Raw genomic sequence first — 23,269 nt, forward strand, 5'->3', positions numbered from 1 at the left:
TGCTTGATCTTACACTTGGACTATGCACTGGTCTAACTCTATTAGTGCCTCCGTAGCACAGTGGATAAGGCGCTTGCGTTAAAATCCAGAGGTTCTGGGTTCGATCCCGGGTCGGGGCACATACATGCCAGTCATGTTTCAGCGGAATGCTGACTGACAATGAAAGGCTTAGCTCGGCATTAACACGTGTTTGTTTGTTTATTTTTTATTAATTTTTTTTGACTGCATGCATTTTACATTAATATATATACTTATTGTGGCTCATTGTTTTTATCACCTACCCTTTGCCGGATAATGCGTGATATACTTACATTATTGATTCGGGATACTTTCTTTGATGATTATATAATTATCACCAATTAAACTGTTCGTGTAAACAATTAATATATTTATACGTAAGCATTAAAGCGTACACAATACTATATTTATTACACGAAATTTTCAATGGTGTTACCTTTAATCACAATATTTTCAAAGCACATCGATCAACAAAGGACAAACATCAATTGTAGTGCATTTTAATTTCACATTTTATTCAAATCCCAGCAATGAACAAACTACACAATAAAGATATGTGACAAACATTGTACATTTAAACATTCCGCTCATTGGGGGCGAAATGACCAGGGGCGAAACGACGAGGGCCGAAACGTCTTGGAGGCGAAACATCCGAGGACCTTAAACGTCCATGGGAAATGAAATTTGTGATGTTAGGATAATTAATTTGTAAAATAGGTAAATATTTAGTCATCTTAGTTCAATTTTTATCAAAACAAATGTTTTATGGTTTCTTTTGAAGTAAAATAGTTCATTTGTCATTAAATATTGAATGTTAACGAGTGAATTAGAATTCGGTTATTTCACATTTCGGACGCTGCTATACAAGTTAGTTGTCGACGCAATAGACTGATATAACTTTTGCGCATAAATTTTGAAGTTTTTTTCTATCTAATGAATAATAAATATTGCACTGTATAATGTCTGCAATATCTGCCCCAGCGATTATAAGTCATAAACTTTGCAATCCCAATATTATCAATGTTCTGTCAAAATTAGATTTATGAATTGGGGAGCTAGTCAACTCGTACCTTAGTCAACTCGTACCTTCGGTCAACTCGTACCCGATTTGGTCAACTCGTACCCGATTTTTGGTCAACTCGTACCCCCACTAGTCAACTCGTACCCGAATTGGTCAACACGTACCCTCCTACAAATTATTTATATATATCAAATACGTGAAATATGTTTTTGTATATGTTTTTGATATGAATATAGATAAAGGTTATAAAAAAATGGTTTTTTTTTCAAAAGTAGACAAGTTCATTATTTTTCACACGTGTATAATTATAAAGGACGTGTTTGTCGGCGTTTTGTTTGATAAAATGTTGACTAATAACACCTTTATGACAACAGGACTGTCGGCGATTTGTTAAACAATTTGTTTGTCGTGCATCTAAAATGACACGCGCGGTAGTTGTCGGCATTTTCTTTGATAAAAAGTTTGATTGTAAACACCGCATGATGACTTAACCAAATAAAGGTATGATCCACTTTGAAGTTAAAGGATATAATAAACTATTTGGAACTGGTGAGTATGTAAAGTCTAAATTATAATGTACACAATATAAAGTGCATCATTTATTATTTTATATATAAGCTGTATATATTAAATTTATAAATTATTTGTACATTAATATGTGTATTATAATCATTAAGATTATGAGATTTTGAGTGTAACTTCTTGCGTTGTTTATGGTTCTTTCATTCAGCAATATATAACCACCCTCTGTCGGATTATCTAATTTATTGTAATCTTGTCGATCCCTGCATAGGCAAATAAATTTAAAATTCATATAAACATCATTAAATCTCAATAAAAACATCATCAATATTCAATTTACTAAACTGATACTGATCAACTTCCAATAATTCTCGCGTGTATTGCGCTGTGTGAAGTAGCAACTGGCCTAAATTGATCAATGTCGATTAATTAAGAGATTAAAGAGATAACGGTCTGTGTTAATTGATTGATTGGGTGTCGTATTAACCTAATATAGTTAACATTGAGAACAATTACTAAATCATATAGAAATTAGTTATGTAGAATATGATTATTAAGTTGAAACTATTATCCTTAAGAGTATACTAAATATTGATGCATGCATAAATCATGTTTATAAAACAGAACTGTTATTATTATTTTTTTTAGAAATTATCTTTAATATGATTTTTAATATGATTATTAGCGTATGATTATGTAAATAAACATTAATTATGTAAATAAAACAGAGCAGTATATTTTAAATTTTGTAGAAATTGGCCTCAAAGAAAATGTTCAATTATAATAAAAACATTAAGGTATAAGATTATTATTATTTAAATATATAAATATTAAAATGGTAAGCAGCGCAACTTAAAGGCCAATTTCGTAAATTATGTAAACGGTCTCCAAATGGAGAGATAAAACGTTTTCAATTAAAAAGACCATTTATTGTATAAGCAAACCAAAATGACCGATATATATGATAAATTACGTTTTCGGTGATAGGTTTCTCTTCCGCAATTGACATAGTAACACGACTAAATGTACGTTAGAGTAAGAGTATCTTTGCTTGATGTATTAATTCAATACATTATTTAATTAGAATTTCATACGGATGGATTTGAACGGTTTTTGTAATATATTGTTGATTAACTTTTGGACTTGGATGTATTGGACTTTGAAACATTATGTAAAGAACTGAATAAAGAACACAGAACCATCAATAGAGTTATCTGTATACGAGTTATAACGCAACAATTGTATATATCGTCCGCAGATTCCTTCTTTGTATTTCTGTCCGCAAATCCTATAGATTTGTTTGGCGGCCGATTGCAGTATTCTGCGCTCAGCCGCCATTGGTGTGTTGTACTATGTACACTAATACCAAGATTAGCAGAAAGCAGGCCCCATATGTATATACAATGAGAACTGATGTATTTATGGAACGTGAATTATATATAACTAATTTACGTTTTTAAATAACTAATTCAATATTGCTTACAGTTAATTTAAAAAAATAAAATTGCATTGTCATAATAGAATTTGTCATTAATCTTATTTTTGCCACAATACAAAAAAATGAAACAAAGAAATTTGTATCAGAACGATTTGTATACTTTTTAGGTGTCACACTTGCTCAGTACAACATAATTATTTGGTCAACTCGTACCTGCAATAAACATAAAAAACATCAAATGCATGCAAACACCCATCGCAATTTGTTTCCATAAAGAACAAATATTAAAAAGGTACGAGTTGACCAATCTGAAAAATGACTAAAGTACGAGTTGACCAAATCGGGTACGAGTTGACTAGGGTACGAGTTGACTTAGGTACGAGTTGACTGGAAACCATGAATTGTACAGTAATACAGTGGATTGGTGTATAGCGGATTTTAGTGAGTAACGGATAGGTTAAACCATTTTTGCAAAATACTTTTATTTATGTTAAGATTTATTGTTTTCTATTAATTGAATACAAAAAGCCTACCATTGTTAAGTCGATTCATGTTTTTGTTGACGTGTGTCAATGTTTACAACTTTTTTTGAAAGCAAAACAAGGTCAGGTTCTGTACGCACTGTTTTTGTGACGACAGGAAAAGTGCAGACAAATGGTTTCTTGAATTATGCAGATTTTGTTTAGTAAACATAATGTTCATTGATGTAATATTTTAGTATTATGTGTCCTTTAAAAAAGGAAGAATGCTCAGAAACCAAATTGATGCGTACCACATAAAATAAGCATGAAAGCTGCAACTCGGGATTTAGTGAATAACGGACATGTGGTGACTCATATTCAGAAATGTGGGGATTGTCTCAAAATAAATATAAACTCAATTGAAGTTGTCCAATACACATGTGGTTAGCGTGTGGCTATGATATTAATTAGTGAAAACATCTTTTTTAATGAAAAATAATCAAATTATAATGAAAAATCGATTTCTCTCAAAACATTTTTCCCAATCAAATCTATGTATTATTATAACAGGGTATTCAACTCAAAATGACCCGAATATAGGGTGCATCGCTTTGAACAACCAGTACTTCATCAATTGTGCAGCAATTTCCATGAACTTGGTCTTATTAAACGCAGAAATGAATTTACTTTCTGGAAATGTACATATATTGCAATTATTTTTTACAAATGATGTGTCAATTTTCAAGAAATAACACGATACACATGTAATCCAATAAAGACCTTAGCGATCCGGTATTGACTAAATCAGTGTACCATGAAATTCGCGCTATAAAAATATAATTTTTTGGAAATTTAAAACCGTTGGCATGTTTTAATAGGAATAGGAAAGACATGTGTCTATCTAGGTTTAATGGTTTAATTACTGAATGCATGGTATTTACGTTGAAATGAGACTCGAAGTCCTTAGCTATTCGTTATACACCAATCGACTGTACATACAGTAGCTGAGCAACATAAATCTCAAACTGCATGGTGAGATGCAAGGTAGCAAAGTTATATTCTTACGCTCTTGCCCAATGGCAATGTTATTTTAATGACCCTGTATCACACTGTACAATGTCACTTGTCAGTCAGAAGTGGCTTAACTAATAGTGTTAAATCATAAAACATGTGAATTAAATTGAATTAAATCATTGAAACAAAGTTAGTGAAACACATTTCACATATTAAAGTATAGTTTATTTGCAGGTTCATTGAGGTTTTGTCAAAATGGCTTGGGTCAACACACACGATGCCTCTGTGTTTGTCCGTGGTTTGAAGGTATGACAATAAATAATGTGCTATTATGGATATACCATTAGAGGGACTATGGCTATTATTGGTTAGGAAAAAGTGAAATACTACTGTTATGATGATGCAAATATTATATTTTTTTACATCAATGCATTGCACATTACTAAAATATAATGTTTTAATGTGCATACATAATTTTACTTTTAATGTCTTTCAACAACATAAAAGATTCAATTATATTTCTGTACACATGTGTGTACACACTGTATCAACACATAAAATATGCATATCAATGTTAAATTTATAATTTAAATGAATTTAAGATTGCGTTAAGCTTGCGAGCATCCTATAGCTACGTTCATAAACCGTTTAACCAATGATTGTTCCAACTTAAACTAAACTTAGCTTATTATAAATTTGTTATTAGACTTTTCTGGAAGAAAACCACACGGGACACCTACTGGGGGACTCGGCTATCAACAATAGGTACAACAATGCCCAGTCAAGTGTATTGTGGTTTAGAGGGCTTTTGGACTGCCAAAGAGTAGATTTAGGTATGTAAGCTTACTACATGTATGTTTATTTAGTTCAAATCAATTAAACACATTCAGTTAATCAACATAAGACACCTTTTAATAAGCACAAAATAAATCTCCCCACCAAATATTGGATAAAAGTTTGATGCTTTATGCCTTTAATAGGGTCTCACTAAAACGCTTACGGAATTTGCATACAATATAGATAACGTTGAAAACTGCATACGATATGAACAAAGAAGGAAATTGCAGACGGTAATCGCTGTCCGTTAATATGGTGTTTATTATGGTTTAGTTATTTTAATTTTATTTTTTTATGTTAAAAATACACGATGGATACTTAAATATTGATGTTTACCTTTTTTATTTTGATATTTTATGGTGTAGATTAACCTAAGTAAATATAACAATCAAAACAGTAGGGCATGGAATGGCAGATCAACATTGTTAATTTTCGGATAAACTTTCTGGATTTTGTCAAGGTATATTTTTTCATAGATTTTCAGTTTGTTTGCTTCAAGAAGTAGTATGTGGATAAAACATTTCCTGTAAAAAGAATATATTTCATCAATCATAACGTGTTTATGAGACGTATTGGCTCTCATAATGACGATTTTAGCGGATATTTCTGTCTGTTACACAGTTGTCAAAATCTAAAACGCTTCACAATTTATCTGTCAAATCATTTCTTATTATACGATTTTAAAATGACATCAACTGTAGTAACACATCTCTGATACATTTTAGTGCTTATATGCTTCTCAAAGATTTCTACTTTCACTTTATTTATTTTTAAGATGATTGTATAACTGTTGATCAATGGATAGCTGAAAGACTGTCAAATGAATATGGAATTAGGTTGTAGTAGATACAGTCAAGTTACCATTACCGGATCATTACCCATAGAGGATCACTTTCATGTTCAAGAATGCGCTTCCCGATAAATAGTTGTCAGTTTTGGATGATATTTTGAACACAGCATTTTCAATCACATATAGAAAACAATTATAACAAAAACAAATGAATATAATTAACAACTGGCAATGTAATTTGGGCATTGTAAACAACACAGTTCATGTTTCGACAGTTCAAATAGCGTGGTAGAAGCCCCTTGAGTGGTTTCGATCACGTGATCCGTTATTGCTACAACTGATCTGTTAATGCATGAATTCTGCAGCGAAAAAAAGGTATCACAAATACATTTTGCCTGCGTTTAAAAATAAGACTATATGCTGAATCAGCGAGCAAAGGTAATATTTAATCAAACTGATGTAAAAGAAGTCTCAAAACATTTATTGCTTTTCACCAGAACAACTTTATTACGCTACTGATCCGGTAATGTTAACATGACTGTACATGTATTATAAAATTTGTGTTAAAAATCTGTGTGCAATCCTGTAATGGACTGTAAGCAATCGCAATTCTATTTGTAACACCAGAATTAACCCTTTACATGCTGGGAAATTTTTCGTCTGCTAAAATGTCGTCTGCTGAATTTCTACAATTAGCATTTCTTTGATTTTTTTTCAAAAAATACTATCAGAATAGCAAACAGTTTGGATCCAGATGAGACGCCACGTTCTGTGGCGTCTCATCTGGATCCAAACTGTTTGCAAAGGCCTTCAAAATTTGGTTCCCGCACTGAAAGGATTAATGAATGCGTTATCAATGTCAATTAAGTGTTCATGATCATGTTGAAATTAAAACAGTGATGCGCAAAGATAATGATTCGTTAAAACAAATATAGAAATAAAAAATGTAGAACAACACAAATTTGGAAGTCACATTAGAGACTATAGTTTCCAGTTTTAGACAATTTAAAGGTTGTCTGCTCATATGTTTTGGAATATTGGTAAGATTGTTACCAGATTCAATACTTTTGCGGGCATTTTTTTAATTTGTAATATATTATGTTTAAATATAATTTAAACCACACATATATATTTTGCAATAATTTTGTTAAGGCCTGTATCTTGTTGTTTCAGTGAAGAACTCCAATTATATACATGTAGGGGCATGTGTCCAAAGCTGATCCACATCATAACATACTCATTGGGAATAATGGCATAGTACCAAAAGATGTGCTTATACTGTAATTAGCAGGTATGGTATGACTCACACCATGTATTGTTTACCTCATTTGTGTTTACTATTTATTCTATTTTTTCCATTAGTAAAAACAACATATGATTTATTGATTATCTTATCCATGGTATGCCGATGTTTAGATGAAAACTAACAGAATTTATTAAACAAAAATGCCTTAGCTCTTTTCACTATGCATATCTGGAGGGAACAGAAATAAATTATGTACAAAACAAAAATCTTATTTTCATGTTGATAACAGTGTATCATTTGATTAATAATGTGTTGTGTTATTTTTACAAATATTAAGTTCAATAAGAAAAACAACAATGCAGGGAAAAATAATATGTGGTTACCACTGTATTGATGTATTATTGATGTGTTTGTGGAACGTTGCAGTCATAAATTATCAGTCATTGTTATATATTTTCATTGCAGATCTTCACAATTGAACCTGGCAGATCCTGGTGCAACCTTACCTTACCATGTTTACATCTAACCGTCAGTTTGAGCTGTGTGTGGGTGGTAACACGGACTATATACATGTATTGCCCAGTGATTGTTCACTCAGCACTGTTTACACATTGTCAATGAATTTGCTTGTTTTAGTTTCCAAATCTGTCTGTCTCTAGCTCCCTGTGAATAATGTACTTTTTTACATTGCATCCATTGATTTTAAATGGGGTGTATTATGCACATGTCACACTTTTTTACAAAAACATCAAGGTCAAAGGTAAAATATATGGGTCAAAATCATAACTTTTGCAATATTGAAGATAGCAACTTGATATTTGGCATGCATGTGTACCTCATGGAGCTGCACATTTTGAGTGGTGAAAGGTCAAGGTCATCTTTCAAGGTCAAAGGTCAAATATATGGGTCAAAATCGCTCAAAAAGGGACATTGTGTATTGTGTTTTACAAACACATACCTTGTTATGTTATGTAATGGCCTTTCAATCATCTTATTTTTTTATGAAATACGCTGGATTTGTCTTTTCATTTCATCCATGATATCATTATGTTTTTTTTGCCTGTTACATTTTGCGGCCCAATGTACGTGTTAAGCAGTTTAACCATTTACAACGGCATTTGTGGCGAGGCTTACAGTCATAAGGTTGGTCATTACATGCACTGCATATCATAAAATCGTTTGGCTTTTATTGACAAAATTTGCGAAAACGGTGCTAAAGACTAAACATCACAAGTGTCGCAACTTCGTCCCCACCTGGGAATTCAGAGCGCAAATTTCAGATTTTAATGTGTCAGATTTTACACTTGTATAATGAAGAAGTCATCTCTTGACAAGATGGTGATGTCCTGATCTCGTTCCAAGCCACACATGATACTTGTTTTGCTTTTAATCAAAATCGGTGTTAAATAGTAAACATAAAAAGTGTCACAAATTCGTCCCTATTGAGAAGTCAGAGCTAAAATTTCTGATTTTAATTTGTCAGATTTTGCACTTTTATAATGAAGAAGTCATCTCTTGACAAGATGGTGGTGTCCTTATCTCGTGCCGAGCCACAAATGATTCTTGTTTTGGTTCAAAGCAACATATAAACGAAGATTTTTTTAATGTACTTTGTTTTAAATTCTGTTCTTTGAAAAATGCATGTACTTTGTTTTAAATTCTTTTCTTTGAAAAATGCATAATAAGTCATCAACTATTATAATTTTATGAAAATATTACTTTAATTTTGGTTAATGCAGTTATTGATAGAAATTGTTTTAACGCATACGATGTAGATAACGTTCGCGAACCACAATAGAAACGTTCGTTGAGTTCACGTTTAAACGCGACGGTCACGTTCTTACAGTGGGTATTATTTGTTGATCTTTCTTCACTTTATCGACCATTTGTCATTTAACAATATGAACACACGAACAATCAAAGTAAAATTAGATGTAAGCGATCGTTTTTTTCCGTTTAAGTTTCAAACATTGGCTCGAAAAAGTGTGTGCAAAGGCTCATTATCGACAATAAAGATAACTTAATAATAAGCTGTAAAAACAACAAGCAACAGTTTATGGGATTTAAGTATTAGTCTTATTAAAATATACGGTCAGTACAAACATATATTGTAATATATGCTACTAACAATCGTTAAGTATAAACTGTAAGCAAACATCAACAATAACAATAACAGTTCGAGTATAAATATAGGTGAATGGAAAAAGTGAAAATCATTTAATTGTCTTATAAAAATTATGAGCACAATTTTTCCACATTCCAGTGACTCTTATCTTCGGACAACATAGGTACGGATTCAGATAACTGAAGCCCATTTATAACACCCTTTACCTTGCGTCTCAATAAGATATGAGCGGCTTCTATGTGACTTGAATATAATTGATCATTTGATATTAAAGCGGAATTATTTTAGTGCAGTCAGACGCAGTAGCCGCCGAAACGTACACCTACTACGTTTGTTAAGTGAAATGTCTGTGCGCCGTTATTTTGCTAGATTTCGTATAACGTCTTCCTTATGAACTGCATAATGTTACAACTTTGATAAAAACACTCAATTCACCATTATTGTTGAGTTAATCATAACGCTAAAACGGACGAACTAATGTACATGGAGAAAGTAAATAAAAAACATTTTCTGGAGCAAGAAGTTGAAAAACAAAACATTACACATCAATTTTGACTTCCATTGCAACCAAATTTAGGTTCGATGATGACAGCCAGATATTGCTCTCTATTAATTGAATGTTTGAAAAATTCGTTAGACCAGTATCATACGAAAATGTTTCTTATTTAATTGTGGTTCCCTCATTGAACTTATGTTGTCTGTCGACTTTTAGAATAATGTGTAAGAAATAAATGTATTGCTTCAGATTTACGAGCTTTTTTTTAAGAAATGAAATATGTAAATGTATGTTATATATATTTTTTTCTGTTTCTTAAACGTATCTTATTTATTTGTGACTACGTGCTTATTTTTTTTAAGATATGAGAGATTCAAATGTGTCTTATTTATCTTTTATCCATGTCTTAAATGTGTTTTATTTATATAAGACTACATTCTATACTGCCAGTGTCATGCGAAAATGGATCTTATTTCTTAATATCCACCTTCACACTTTATTCTTTATTAGCGCCGTCTTTCATTAGGCTATCACTATTTAAAGAACAGATTACTGTGAAATTAATTAAAATGTGCAACGGTGATATTGATCCATTCTCGTTGTTAATTTAAAATGTACACAAAAGTTTAGCAATAAATGAAATCCGTTATTTTGGCAGTTAATCCTTTTTTCCAGTACGTTAGCCAGGTGCCTGTGTATTGAGCTGACAAGAGAGGGATCATCACAGCAGGTTGCTAATACACAGTGTAGACTTCCCCTGTTTTATTATTGTATTTGTTATTTACCTGATTGGAATAAATGAAGTGTATTCAATCGGGTCTGCTGGCATTATGTTCAAGGTCATTTTATGTGAAAAGCTGGGTTTCGGACATAATTTCAATCGTTTTGCTTTTATACACAATTTTTGAAATAATGAATATATTGGCGCGATGAAACATGATTTATAAATCAAGCTGACAGAATAGTTGCAGTTCTTAATTATGTGTACGGTAATTTAATTCCCATCTCTCGCTTAACTTAACGTTCAATGGCACGCGCACTTAACAAAATTATAAAACATCAAGTGTTTCATTTTATTTCTTTTTATAAATTATGCACAAATATTATATGTTATAAAAAAATTCATGTAATGTTATGTACGAACGAAAGGCTGCACGAACGAAAAGGACCGACGGACGAAGGGACGGACGTACGAGGGAACGAACGAACGGACGGATTAGCGAATTGACGAATGAACAGACGGACGGATTAGGCCGGGTTTCCATGCATCCGTGTCCGCGCTCCGGGTCCGCGTTCCGTGTCCGCGTTCTGTATACGGACACGGAGTATCGTTTCCATGCATCCGCTTATTATTTAAGCCTTTCCGTGTAAAAAGCTTATTCCAAACGTGGTGGTACTTGGATTAGGATGTTGTTATTAGAAGAGCACACAATTTTTTTACTTGTCACGTGCAATCATAAGAAACCGTCAAAATTACGGTACATACTACCATCTTATTAGAGAATTAGAGCTGAACGATGAAGAGTTTAGGACCTTGGTAAGTTATTAATAATTATTAACAAAATATTTAAATACTGTTTTAACCCAAGGTATACAAAAATCCTAAATATCTCATTGTTTCATACCGCTATCAGCTAATTTCTCCAACACCACAGTACAGAAAGCCGAAACTAGCTGATAAGCCACTCTGGACAAGCTGAATTAATGACAATTAGCATAGTTAGATTGATACACATTACAGATTATTCGTATTACAGACTTTAAAACTTAAATGTGAACCCGCATAGACAAAAAAGAACATAAATAGCGACTCTTATAGCGTTATATCTTGTTTGAAATATATACTGTGTCTTTTGAAAAGCGATTATAGAGTGTAGACGATATATATTCGAATTGTTTGATGCAATGTCTTTGTCTTTGTATTCTTTCTTACGTTGGTTGTATATTTCAGAGTGATCCCTTACTAAATATATTATTTTTTCACTAATATTTATGCTTGAATGTCGACCATTCATGTTCACTTCCGTCCGTGTACTGAGTCCGCGTCCGTGAAAAATCGCTCACCGAGCGATTTTTCACGGACGCAATTCGCGGACGAAAAATGCGGACGCGGAACGCGGATACATGGAATCGGTCCAACAGATTTCAACCAGTTCTTTTTTTTCGCGGACACGGACAATCGGAACGCGGACGCGGAGACATGGAAACCCGGCCTTAACGAAGAAGGGACGGACGCATATATTCAATGCGCTTTCGGTAGTTCTTTTGCGCTTTCGGTACCGATACCGAAAGCGCGCGCTTTCGGTTAATCTAGTAACCCCACTTGTCACTCACTCACAGCTTCTTTCGCATATTCAGTCCATCAATCCCATTCTTACAGTAAGTCAATTAGTGAGTTCCCTCCGGCTCAATATTTTCATTAGCCGAATTTACGGTAGATCACATACATTCTTTACATTCTATCAGTTTTATGGCGTTTGATGAAAATAAGTTATAGCCAAATTATTCAATCAGTGTAACTGTATTTCAATCGCGCACTTGTAAACTCGCACTGTCAGTAAATCGCATGTTCATTCGCGGAGTGAGTCCGTCCCTCAAACATTCTTACAGTCAGTCACTCGCTTACATAAACAGTCGCGCAGTCAGTCGATCACACCGTCGAAAAGTAATTCGCATAGTTAGTCAATCACTCACTGTGAAACTCAAAGAGGATGCAAAAATCTAAATATTCATACTTAAAGAGGATGCAAAAATCCTAAAGCGTGCAACAAATGTCCTTCCTCAGACAACATATCGCAAAATCATGAATTGGCAATAGTAATTGTATAAGTGTATATAGAACGTGATAATATTGTATATGTAGTAAACATGTTCTTAAACGACAAAGAACTACTTATTTTGTTATAATATAAAACTATATCTGAAACCCCAAAATCATTTAGAAGTTACCTTACAGTAAAATACACATGAATCCCAGTTCGAAAGACCCATTTTGCAATCTTCAATAGCTATGCAGTACTTAGTTACAACAATAATGTACTTTATTTGGTTCACTATTGGCCCCAATCCTGTGTATTATCCCCGTTCATTGATATCCTGCTGTGGTCCCAGAGCAGCGATCATTATCGGTGATCAAAACTAACAGGTGCACAGGAAAAAATGCATTAACCCAGTGGTAGGTCCGTTGAGAGCTTATGAGGATTATACGCATAATGTGGATATGCTGGGGTCTGTCATTTATTGACGCTGTATTTTTCAATGAACGGAGATAATACACAGGATTGATACTTTATTAATTAACTCTTTTTGCTGATATATATATAAAGGCAAATAAAAGCATTTGTAGAGTATATCAACTGACAGGAATATGTTATACATCTTCATTCTGATTTAAATCACACAGCTTTACATTACTTTAATATTTTCGTAAAATATTTGATGATATGTAAATCACGTAAGAATGCTTAAAGAATCGATATTACCATTGCGTCTGATCTTCAAATTGTATTTTTGAAAACTGATTAACACGATAAGTTAATAAAGTATGTCCGTCTCTCTTATATTAAATACATTGTAAACAAGTGGTTTTATAACAACAACTACCACAACATCATAAGTGGTATTACATAAATGGAGAATGAAATATCTTTACCAAATATACAATTATAATTACATTTCTATATTTCTTTATTTGCTCATTTCAAATGAATAATATAATGAGAATTTTATTCCGTGTATTTAAAAAATCGAATTTGGCGTGTAAACGCTTATACAAAAATCTACCAATTTTATTTTAATAGTTTGCTGACTCCTTTATCAAATAATAAATGCAATCAACTGAACCAGAGGTATATTTATAGAACAGAACAGAATATATTTTAATTTGTTTCACAGGCCACATAAAACAGTACATAAGTTGTAACAGCATTTAGTTCACACAATTTTATTTCTCAAAACAACAATTACAGAATTATTTAGGGAAGGCGATCAGTGAGTTTACTTTTTGATTTTTGTAGCATTATCAATCAGTATTTTTTTCCATTACGGACTATATCTAAAAACAGACATTTACTATTGTATGCTAGAAGCTTTATTGTAAGCTTCATTGCTGAAATAAATGTTGTTGTTGAATTTGATAGATTTTCTGCTTATTTATTTGTCTTCTTTAAAAACGCTGTGTCTATTTTTGATACATATCGGGTATTAAAATAGTATTAAAATAATACAAGACACTAGATACATATCGTTTAAGGTTGTATCAAAATAAGGTACATGAAAATTACTTTTGCCACAATGATTGGTAATTACTTTTACTATTACACGCTAAAACTTTATATACATATATCAAATGGTAACATTTACGTTTATAATAAGTTTAATACACATAAAGTATTACATTTGCAAATTAGACAGATAAAACATTATTTCTAGTGAACCCTAAAAAACATCAATTATCACTAATTTTACGAGGAGTATAAGTTACTGGTTCCCCAACGAACCCCAAAGTTTATTTTGGTATTCCATGTTAAGTTTTCATCATTTTTGCTTATTACACTTAATTAACCAGCTGTATATTTTGCGATCATATTATCTAAATTTAATAATTGTAATTTGCCAACAAGTGACGAAAGAGATTATACAGAGATTTGAAAGTTGAATTCATGTCATTTGTATATTAATAAATAATTCTTATTCAATTGAATAGTAAAAACAAGTTAACGACCTATCTCTCCTACTTTTTGTCTATGTAAGTGGAAATTAATAACATTGTTTGGCCTAAATACCCATCAGAATTTCTACGAATTGTCGGAATAGTTCTATAATATAGATGTTTGTTTAATTTTATAAATCTTTTTCTATCATAAAGAGTTGTACACATTAGCGTTTAGCAATTTTATGAACTGAATTCGATAAAACGTATAATTGTACTATTTAATCGCTTAAAAGTTTCTCTACGGTTACCTTCACAAACTTTCGATGGGCGAGTACCCTATTTATAGTATGGGGACCTACGTACGTTCAATCATACTACAATTTCGAAACGGATATTGCAATAGTTTTTAATCACTACACAAGTGCATGTGCATGTATGTATTATACATAGGAAATGCCATAGCGTGTAAAATAAACTGAATTTGTAGACTTATGACTTAGGTACCACCCCTAATGTTCAGTGTTATCGTACTATTTGCCCTTCCTAGCTGTATAATCATCACTATTATTATCACCGTGATTGATATAATCATCATTATTAGTATTATCAGTATCACTATCATAATCCCACCTTTATGTTACTGACCCTATACTGGAGATTTTTCATTTAACAACTCTTTTTCACAATATACGATGATTTATCGTATAGACTACTGTTTGTTTGATATTTGTGACATTCTCTTATAAGTAAGCTCACAAGTTATTACAAATTGTTATTGTTTTGTAAACTGTGAACACTAATAAGATACTGTTCTATCAAGTTATTATTTAATTATCTCATTTTTACATAAAAGTTTACACCAAATGCTTAACGTTTTAAAGTAGATACATGAAGAAATTTTTTTACCATTTCGAGTATGCCCTTATTCAATTAGTTACCATGTTAACTAACAGCTTGCCGATATACTTTGAAAACTTTGAATTATATTTATTATTCCATATGAGCAACAGGAAAATGCACATTCGAAACTTTTGAAATAAATATTAGCAAATACATAATGAGCCCTGCTCTGTGAAAATGAGTTTAAATGCATGTGCGTACAGATTCGTCCCATATTAGTCTGTGGAGTCCGCACAGTCTAATCAGGGACGACACTTTCCGCTTTTATGACATTTTTCGTTTAACGAAAGTCTCTTCTAAGCAAAAATCGAGTTTATGTGGAAAGTGTCGTCCCTAATTAGCCTGTGCGGACAGCACAATCTATTCTAGGACGACACTTTACGCACATGTACATTAAACCCCTTTTCACAGATCGAGTCTCTAGTATTTTATTAACCGGTGTATCATCATTCCAACGTTCTAATATTGTTTCCTTAAATAAATATATATTGACTGTCGTTTTAAACGTGCGGGGTAAGAACTATACTGCTAAAAATGTTATATTATATTATACATATATCTTATAACATAAAGCAAATTATGCTCTAACTGGAATTTAAATTCTCGTAGCTGTTATGTTGTTTTATCGTCCTAGGTGCTCGGATTCTTACCACATATTTTTTTAATTAAACAAATAAATCATATTGTACGGTCATTACACACTTCCGAACAGACAGCACTTCTCTTTTTGTGTTAAAATTTTATTTTTAGTGGCTGTAAATCTAACCAATTATTTTGTTGACAGATAAATGTTATTGTTTGTGTATAAATAATGAGAAGATGTATAAGCAATGTACATCTAACTTATTCCCGTCGGCGAGTAATATAAAAATTAATTTATGTTCTTATTTAAATAATAAATACAATGATTTACAGTTATTTATACATTTAAACTCTGTTCTTAGATACAAATCGAGTTGTTAAATAACGACAGCATTTGTAACACATTCTAGATTATCGTCACATCAAACTGATAATTGTTGCGGAAATTGATGGATATTAATTAGCATGGGGTCTCTTAACTCGAATACTATGGAGTCCACCTGCCAGCTCTGCTGACACTTAACTAGTGTATAAAGGGCAAAAAGTGGGAACAAAATTTTGCTATAAAAACACAAGTACTGCAGAGTAAGTATATTCTACACTTCTGCTATGGTGTCGCGCAGGGGGATTGTGGATATTTTTCGAGACCAGTATAGAAAATGTTAACACCTGTTGAAGCCATATGACACGTGTGGCCGGATATTAATCATTAAGTTAGATGTTTTGTGTTGTTTTTCTTAGAACATGGATTGTGTGCGTTAATTCTTTAAAAAAAGTGGAAATATATATTAGTTTTCAGCGTTCTCTATATCGTCTGCGTGTCATTTATATAAAAACGCAGAAATACCTATACATTTCCTGTATATGAAATTGCAAAGAAAAAAACCCCGAAAAATTACCCACGGACTTCAACCGGTTTTAAATATTTTCTTTTTGATTAAACTATCGGTACTATGGATAATAATGGATAATAATGCTACTATATTTTATAAAATATCACATTTACAAGTGTTGCGCATCTTAGTGACGTGTAAATAATGATTTAAATCCATTTTATTAAAGCCCGTCTGCATTTTCCTTCTTTGTCCATATCGTATGCAATTTTCTTCTTTGTTCATATCGTATGCAGTTTTCAACGTTATCTATATTGTATGCATAATCCGTAAGCGTTTTAGTGACGGCCCCTTTAATACTCTTTAGAGCATAATTGTAATCGTCACATCTACATCATAACAATTTAGTAAACGTACACCGTGGGAAGCCTTAAGCATTGCTCCTGTCAGGGGTGGCGAAATCAAATGTCCGAGTTGCCTGAGTCGTACACTTGCTTGTCTGGGCAACTGATTTTTTTCATTTAAGTTGTCCGTAGACATTAAGTTTTTTAAAAGTTGGGTCCAGGTATACAAAAAATACATTGTATTAAAGCCGTAATTAAGTTTTACAAAACCGGATGTTGACATGCGATTACACTGTCAGTGCTATTTGCGGAGCAATCAAGCAAAAATACGGGCTATCTCCTGCGCAGTGATCTCCCTTATTCTATAAGAGACCAGGAGCATGCGGCATTTTAAACATTCGGCCCGACCGTTAGACAGTGTACAGACTGGTTTCTTTATTTTTACAATCAGACGAACATAAAAAGTATCAAAGTAAGATAATCAAAACACGGTGTATCTGTTATTTAAGACGACTTCAATGGTAAAAATGGAACATTTAGTTTTTTTAAATCTTCAACAACGGAGCAGAAACCCGAAGCTTTGAGCAGTCCACCTCCCCAAAAAACCAAAAAAAGATTATGCTAAAAAATATGATCTAAGTAAACGCACCAGAACTTTTCAAGAAACTTGGCTCACAGATTTTCAATGGTTACCAGTTGATGATAATCAAATTGCTACCAGTAGCGGCGCAGAGCATCAGTCTGATGAGGTCGACATATTGGACTAGTTTAATTTGTTAAGATTACGATGTACTTATGTTCAACACATGTTTTAATAACACTAGCTTTGCAAGATTAAAAGTTTTAGAAAGTCTTTATTTTGTTTATAATATACTGCTATAATGAATGTACTATTGAAATACAACTATAAACAAAACTAGCAAATCATACTCATTTTGGTATATTCCACATTGTTTTACATTAATCAATAAATGCGTTTATAATTTATATAAACATTAACGGACAAGTGTAGTTCAGGAACAGACAAGTTAAATTTCCTAAATGGTTGTCCGTGGACAAGTATAGTTTTTTTAGATTTTGCCACCCCTACCTGTTCGTCCTCTGTGTCTGTCTGTTCACCTGTGGATGGATTTTGCATAACAGCAACTGCTGAATGACCTTAATGTGTTAATGAATTGCAGCTGTACACAAATGTGTAATTAAATTTGTTTTGTTATTTGTTTTCAAGTTTTGAGCATATATACACAAGTTGTTTGTACTGCAGAAATTTGTCTTTTAATGACGGATGGACTTGTTTGTGTATCTCAACGTGACATGGGGGCATCACTGAAGGAGACACATGTAGTTAAAAAAACATTTGATACAGATTTTAAAGTTGCTTTCATATGCACGTGCATGTGTTGATAAAAATGGATGCCGTAGATTATTGCAAATTTTGTTTTATGAATTTATTTCTTTACCCATTTTAGTCTTAAATTTAATTAATATCTGAAGATGTTCATCAATTAAATAAAATGCATAATAATCATTAGTATTAATAATAATAAATTGGATATTGTAATTAAATCACTAATTAATATTGATTGTTATTCTCTATCGACAGGTGTCTACATAAAACTGGCGGTTGTTTATTCGTGAGACTCGATGAGTGCTGACAAGCAGTGGCTGCATGAATGCGCCTGCACTACTTATGCATAGATTAGCAGGTGCCACTGCCTGAACAACTTACTGAGGCACAGGAAGTGGATGAGGTTGTGCACAGTCCACAACAAGACCAAAATGCAGCTTATATGGACAATACATCATTAACTTACTTATGTAGTTGCTGTTTTATGCTAACATGTGCACGAAGTGCTATTGGTGAGTCATTGTGGTCTGTCTATGTTCGGCGACATGTGTTTATATTCAATATTTGACTCTTTGTTGATGAAAGATGGTCATAATGTTTCTGCTAATGATACATAATAACTTAATAAGTTAATGATTTCTTGTCTATGAACTGCTGCACTTCGGTCAAGTGTGGTCAACATCTTTGAAAAAGTGTGGATATTGACAATTTCTACCGTTCTTGTGGATGTTTTTCATTAAGGACACACTTTTTACAATATTCATTTATGCAATGCGTACCATGATTCATGTTTCGTTTATATAATAACAAAGTGAAAATAAATTCTACTCCTTTATTTCATTATCTTTGTAACATAACAATACAGGGTTTTCTCCAACAACTCTACAGCTAGGGAACAATGAAGTGGAACACTATCTGAAAATGAAATACATTTTATGTTAATAAAATTTGTATTTGTAAGACAAGTGATGAAATAAAGGTTAACATTGTAACATAAAGAGATGTGGTTTGCTCTTTAAAGAGCATGTACTGTGTATACTGCACATCAGACGAGGTTCTGTTGGAACTAATAGTTTCATATAAAAAATTCTTGAGAATGAATTGTATCATTTATGATAAGATGGATTGTTGATTCATTATTACACATTCATGAACGTACACTTCATAAGTTAATCTTTAATTTTCATGGAACTCACATCTTTTTTTTCTTACTGGCTCATCTGACTGGGCCTCACATGCGCTGTTTCGCGGATTTCCTATAATGATTATATATGAATGAATATGTCTCGTAAAATAACATAAGTAATCCAATATGTTAATTTAGCTTATGTATGCTCGTTAATTTATTTTCTACAAGTCCATGTAAAAAAAACTAACTTTTTTGTAATTACTAAAAAAAAAAAGATTCAATTGATTTTTTACAATTGGTATTGTGGAATGTGATTAACCTTTTTTATGCTCCACCAAAATTTATTTTGAGGGGAGCTTATAGTCGCCGTTTCGTCTGTCTGTCCGTCTGTCCGTCCGAGCACAATTTTTGTCCGGGCTATTTCTCAGAAACTAATGACCAGAATTCAATGAAACTTTATGGGAAGCTTCACTACCAAGAGGAGATGTGCATATTATCAGTGGGTTATGGTCGGATGATTTTTCACAGAGTTATGGCCCTTTAAAATTTTCCATTAACTGTACATATAGTGCAATTCTTGTCCGGGCTATTTCTCAGAAACTAATGACCGGAATTCAATGGAACTTTATGGAAAGCCTCACGACCAAGAGGAGATGTGCATATTATCAGCGGGTTCTGGTCGGATGATTTTTCACAGAGTTATGGCCCTTTGAAATTGTCTATAAAAAAATTATTGTCCCCCCAACTACTGTGCCCTCAAAACGTTTCCTTTTATCTGAATAAATAGTGCAATATTGTGACAAAAAAAACCTTTGGGGAGCATCACCCGTCTCCGACGGTTTCTTGTTTTTAAATAACATGTATTAAATATATCACCATAATAACTTTATATATGAGTCCCGCTCTGATAAAATGGGGTTTAATGCATGTGCGTAAAGTGTCATACCAGATTAGCATGTGCTTTCTGCACAGGCAAATCAGGGACGACACTCTCCGCTTGTATTATATGTTTCGTTTTAAGAAAGACTCTTCTTAGCGAAAATCCAGTTTAGGCAGAAAGTTGTCCCTGAGCAGCCTGTGCGGACTGCACATACTAATCTGGTATGACATTTTATGCACATGCATTAAACTCCCCTTTTCACAGAGCGGGATTCATATGTAAGTATATGCAATGTTTTTTATCTTGTTATTTTGCGAAATTACTTGTATCTAACGATAAATAGTCATTAATAAATATGGACAATCGATCTTTATGAGCTGTCATACATACAAACATGTACATTCAATGACAAAGATATTTTGATATTATGCATTTATTACAATGTGAAATGTATCTGTAACCAAGTAACTTCATAAATAACGATATTTATGTCACATAATTAATTTGTGATTATGATAACGTTGTTAAACCTTATTTATTCTATGTGTTTTGTAACATTGACACACCTACACGAATAAATGTGCTAACTTTATACTGTGTACTTGATTAATTATCTTACCAACTTTTGTTCAACTGATGTGATGGACGAGATCTCATCATTCACACATGGTTGTTGTGCGTCTGAAAAGAAAGTACATAGTGTTCAAATTCAAACATTCCACAGTTGAACGAAAAAAGTGATGAATGGATACCGAATACCTAAATATAAGAAATAATTATGGTAAATATGTCAGAATATGTTAAAAAATATTTACATGGGAGACGGAAAACTACAACGGGCGAGGCATGGTCAGGGGTGAGAACCCCAAAAAAGGGTTAGGGTAAGGGTTAGGGGTCGGGTTAGGGTTAGGGTTGGGTTTAGGCTAACCCAAACCCTAACCCGACCCCTAACATTAACCCAAACCCTAACCATAACCCTCTAACCTCCCTTGCGCAATACCATACCATGCCTCGCCCGTTGTAGTTTCCGTCTCCCTATTTACATACATGAACTGGTCCGGAATGTGTCAATAGAAAACAGCAAACACACAATACACAACAATTATTATTCCTAATGATTATTCCGTGCAATTTCAATAAAAATGTTTTTATGTATAATTCAAAGTACAAAATTTACCTTGCTCCCATTCTAAGTTTCATTTTATAATCATTTTGTGGTAAGAGTAAGTCAGTAAGTAAGGGTCATGAGATTTCATTAGTTAATATACCTTAACGTCTGTCCATTTCTTGATAACTTTTTCTATCTTGGGGCTACACAATCAAATGCTGTTCACTCTAAAATTGAGTGATAGTTTTAAGGTTTGTGTTTACAATTAAAAATTAATTCTAAAGCTATGCACACTGGGTAATAAAGTAAATTCTATGCCAAAAATAAATATACACATAACAGTAGTCATTCGGATATACTATCCCGGTGGTGTAGTGGATGAGGTGTCCGCCTAGCGATCGGGATTTCGTGGGTTCGCTCCCTACTCGGGTAGCATTCTCATTATCTCCTCCATAGACACCATGTACAGGTTCTTCTCAGGATACGGACTCGACAGTGTCCATATCTGCCTATATCGGCCTTCATGTAATAGTCAGCAATTGACTGTAGGAAGTACAAAGTAGAAGAAGAAGTACGAAAACAAATATATAGCGAAAGAAGCAGAAATGTGTAAGATGAGAATGTTCCTTTAAAAGAGAGATACATTTACTCTAAAAACAAACATAAAAATAAATTGTTTTCTTCAAATGTGGGGCATAGAAATAATGTATTGATTGATACTCGAATACTCTTCTGCCAAAAACATTAGATATAAACACACAACGATTTGTCATTTTAAAGGCTGACAGTTCCAAACGCGGGAAAATATGATTTCGTTATAACAGTACTTGCAACTAGAATTTAGAAAATAAATACATAAAATAAATGCATAAAACATTTCGATTCTTTGGTGTAAAATAACGATATGAATTTAATAAAAACTCAGTATCAATTACGAGACAAATGGACAGACATAAACGCTAAAATATTTGATTTTTGTTATAATTGATTTTCGGATCATTCGTTTTTATAGGATTTTCGTTATAATTGTTTTTCCGATCTTTCGTTTTTCAGCTAATTTATTAATGATATTTGATCACATTGTGGTAAGTTTCATTATGTCCCAGGTTGTATTTGTGCATTCCTGACAGTAGTAAGGTAAAGTTCTTTTCTAATTACCCAAATATATTTTTGCGAATGTGTTATTGTTATTTTCACGGCATACACGACAGAGTCAGTCGGATATTTATTTTCTGCAAAAAAACTTTCAATTTCTTGATCAATTAATTTTGATAAACCAGAATGAAATGTGTTCGTCAAAATGTTTTATTACTATAACATAATGTGAACGAGAGATATAAGTTAAATACAAATAAAAAAAAATGATAAGGATAGAAATAAGTGTTGTTCTTTAATTTACGGCTAGTGAATAATCGCCCATATACAATCCTCTGGTCTTTAATTTACGGCTAGTGAACAATTGTCTATATAAAATCCGCTAGTCGTTAATTTACGGCTAGTGAACAATTGTCTATATACAATCC

The 23,269-nt window shown here is 32.6% G+C and overlaps 3 long non-coding RNA genes across 4 annotated transcripts; 2 read left to right on the plus strand and 1 right to left on the minus strand.

Annotated features, from left to right (window-relative positions):
* Positions 1-649: 649 nt before the first annotated feature.
* Positions 650-21,230, plus strand: LOC127841610 (uncharacterized). Its single transcript, XR_008031178.1, has 4 exons — positions 650-735; positions 4,709-4,780; positions 5,181-5,307; positions 18,885-21,230. It is a non-coding gene; the product is annotated as an uncharacterized LOC127841610 (long non-coding RNA).
* LOC127841615 (uncharacterized) lies at positions 5,474-7,930 on the plus strand. The gene is made up of 3 exons (XR_008031183.1): positions 5,474-5,771; positions 7,275-7,392; positions 7,813-7,930. It is a non-coding gene; the product is annotated as an uncharacterized LOC127841615 (long non-coding RNA).
* LOC127841609 (uncharacterized) lies at positions 19,448-21,973 on the minus strand. 2 transcript variants are annotated; one of them, XR_008031177.1, is made up of 4 exons: positions 21,907-21,973; positions 21,258-21,319; positions 19,826-19,885; positions 19,448-19,544 (listed from the first exon to the last, which is right to left on the minus strand). It is a non-coding gene; the product is annotated as an uncharacterized LOC127841609 (long non-coding RNA). The 2 variants fall into 2 exon arrangements; XR_008031176.1 differs by lacking the exon at positions 19,826-19,885 and having other exon boundaries at positions 21,907-21,965.
* Between the last annotated feature and the right edge of the window lie 1,296 nt (positions 21,974-23,269).

Source organism: Dreissena polymorpha, chromosome 8, assembly GCF_020536995.1.
Source record: "Dreissena polymorpha isolate Duluth1 chromosome 8, UMN_Dpol_1.0, whole genome shotgun sequence".
In the NCBI taxonomy this organism is placed as follows: domain Eukaryota; kingdom Metazoa; phylum Mollusca; class Bivalvia; order Myida; family Dreissenidae; genus Dreissena; species Dreissena polymorpha.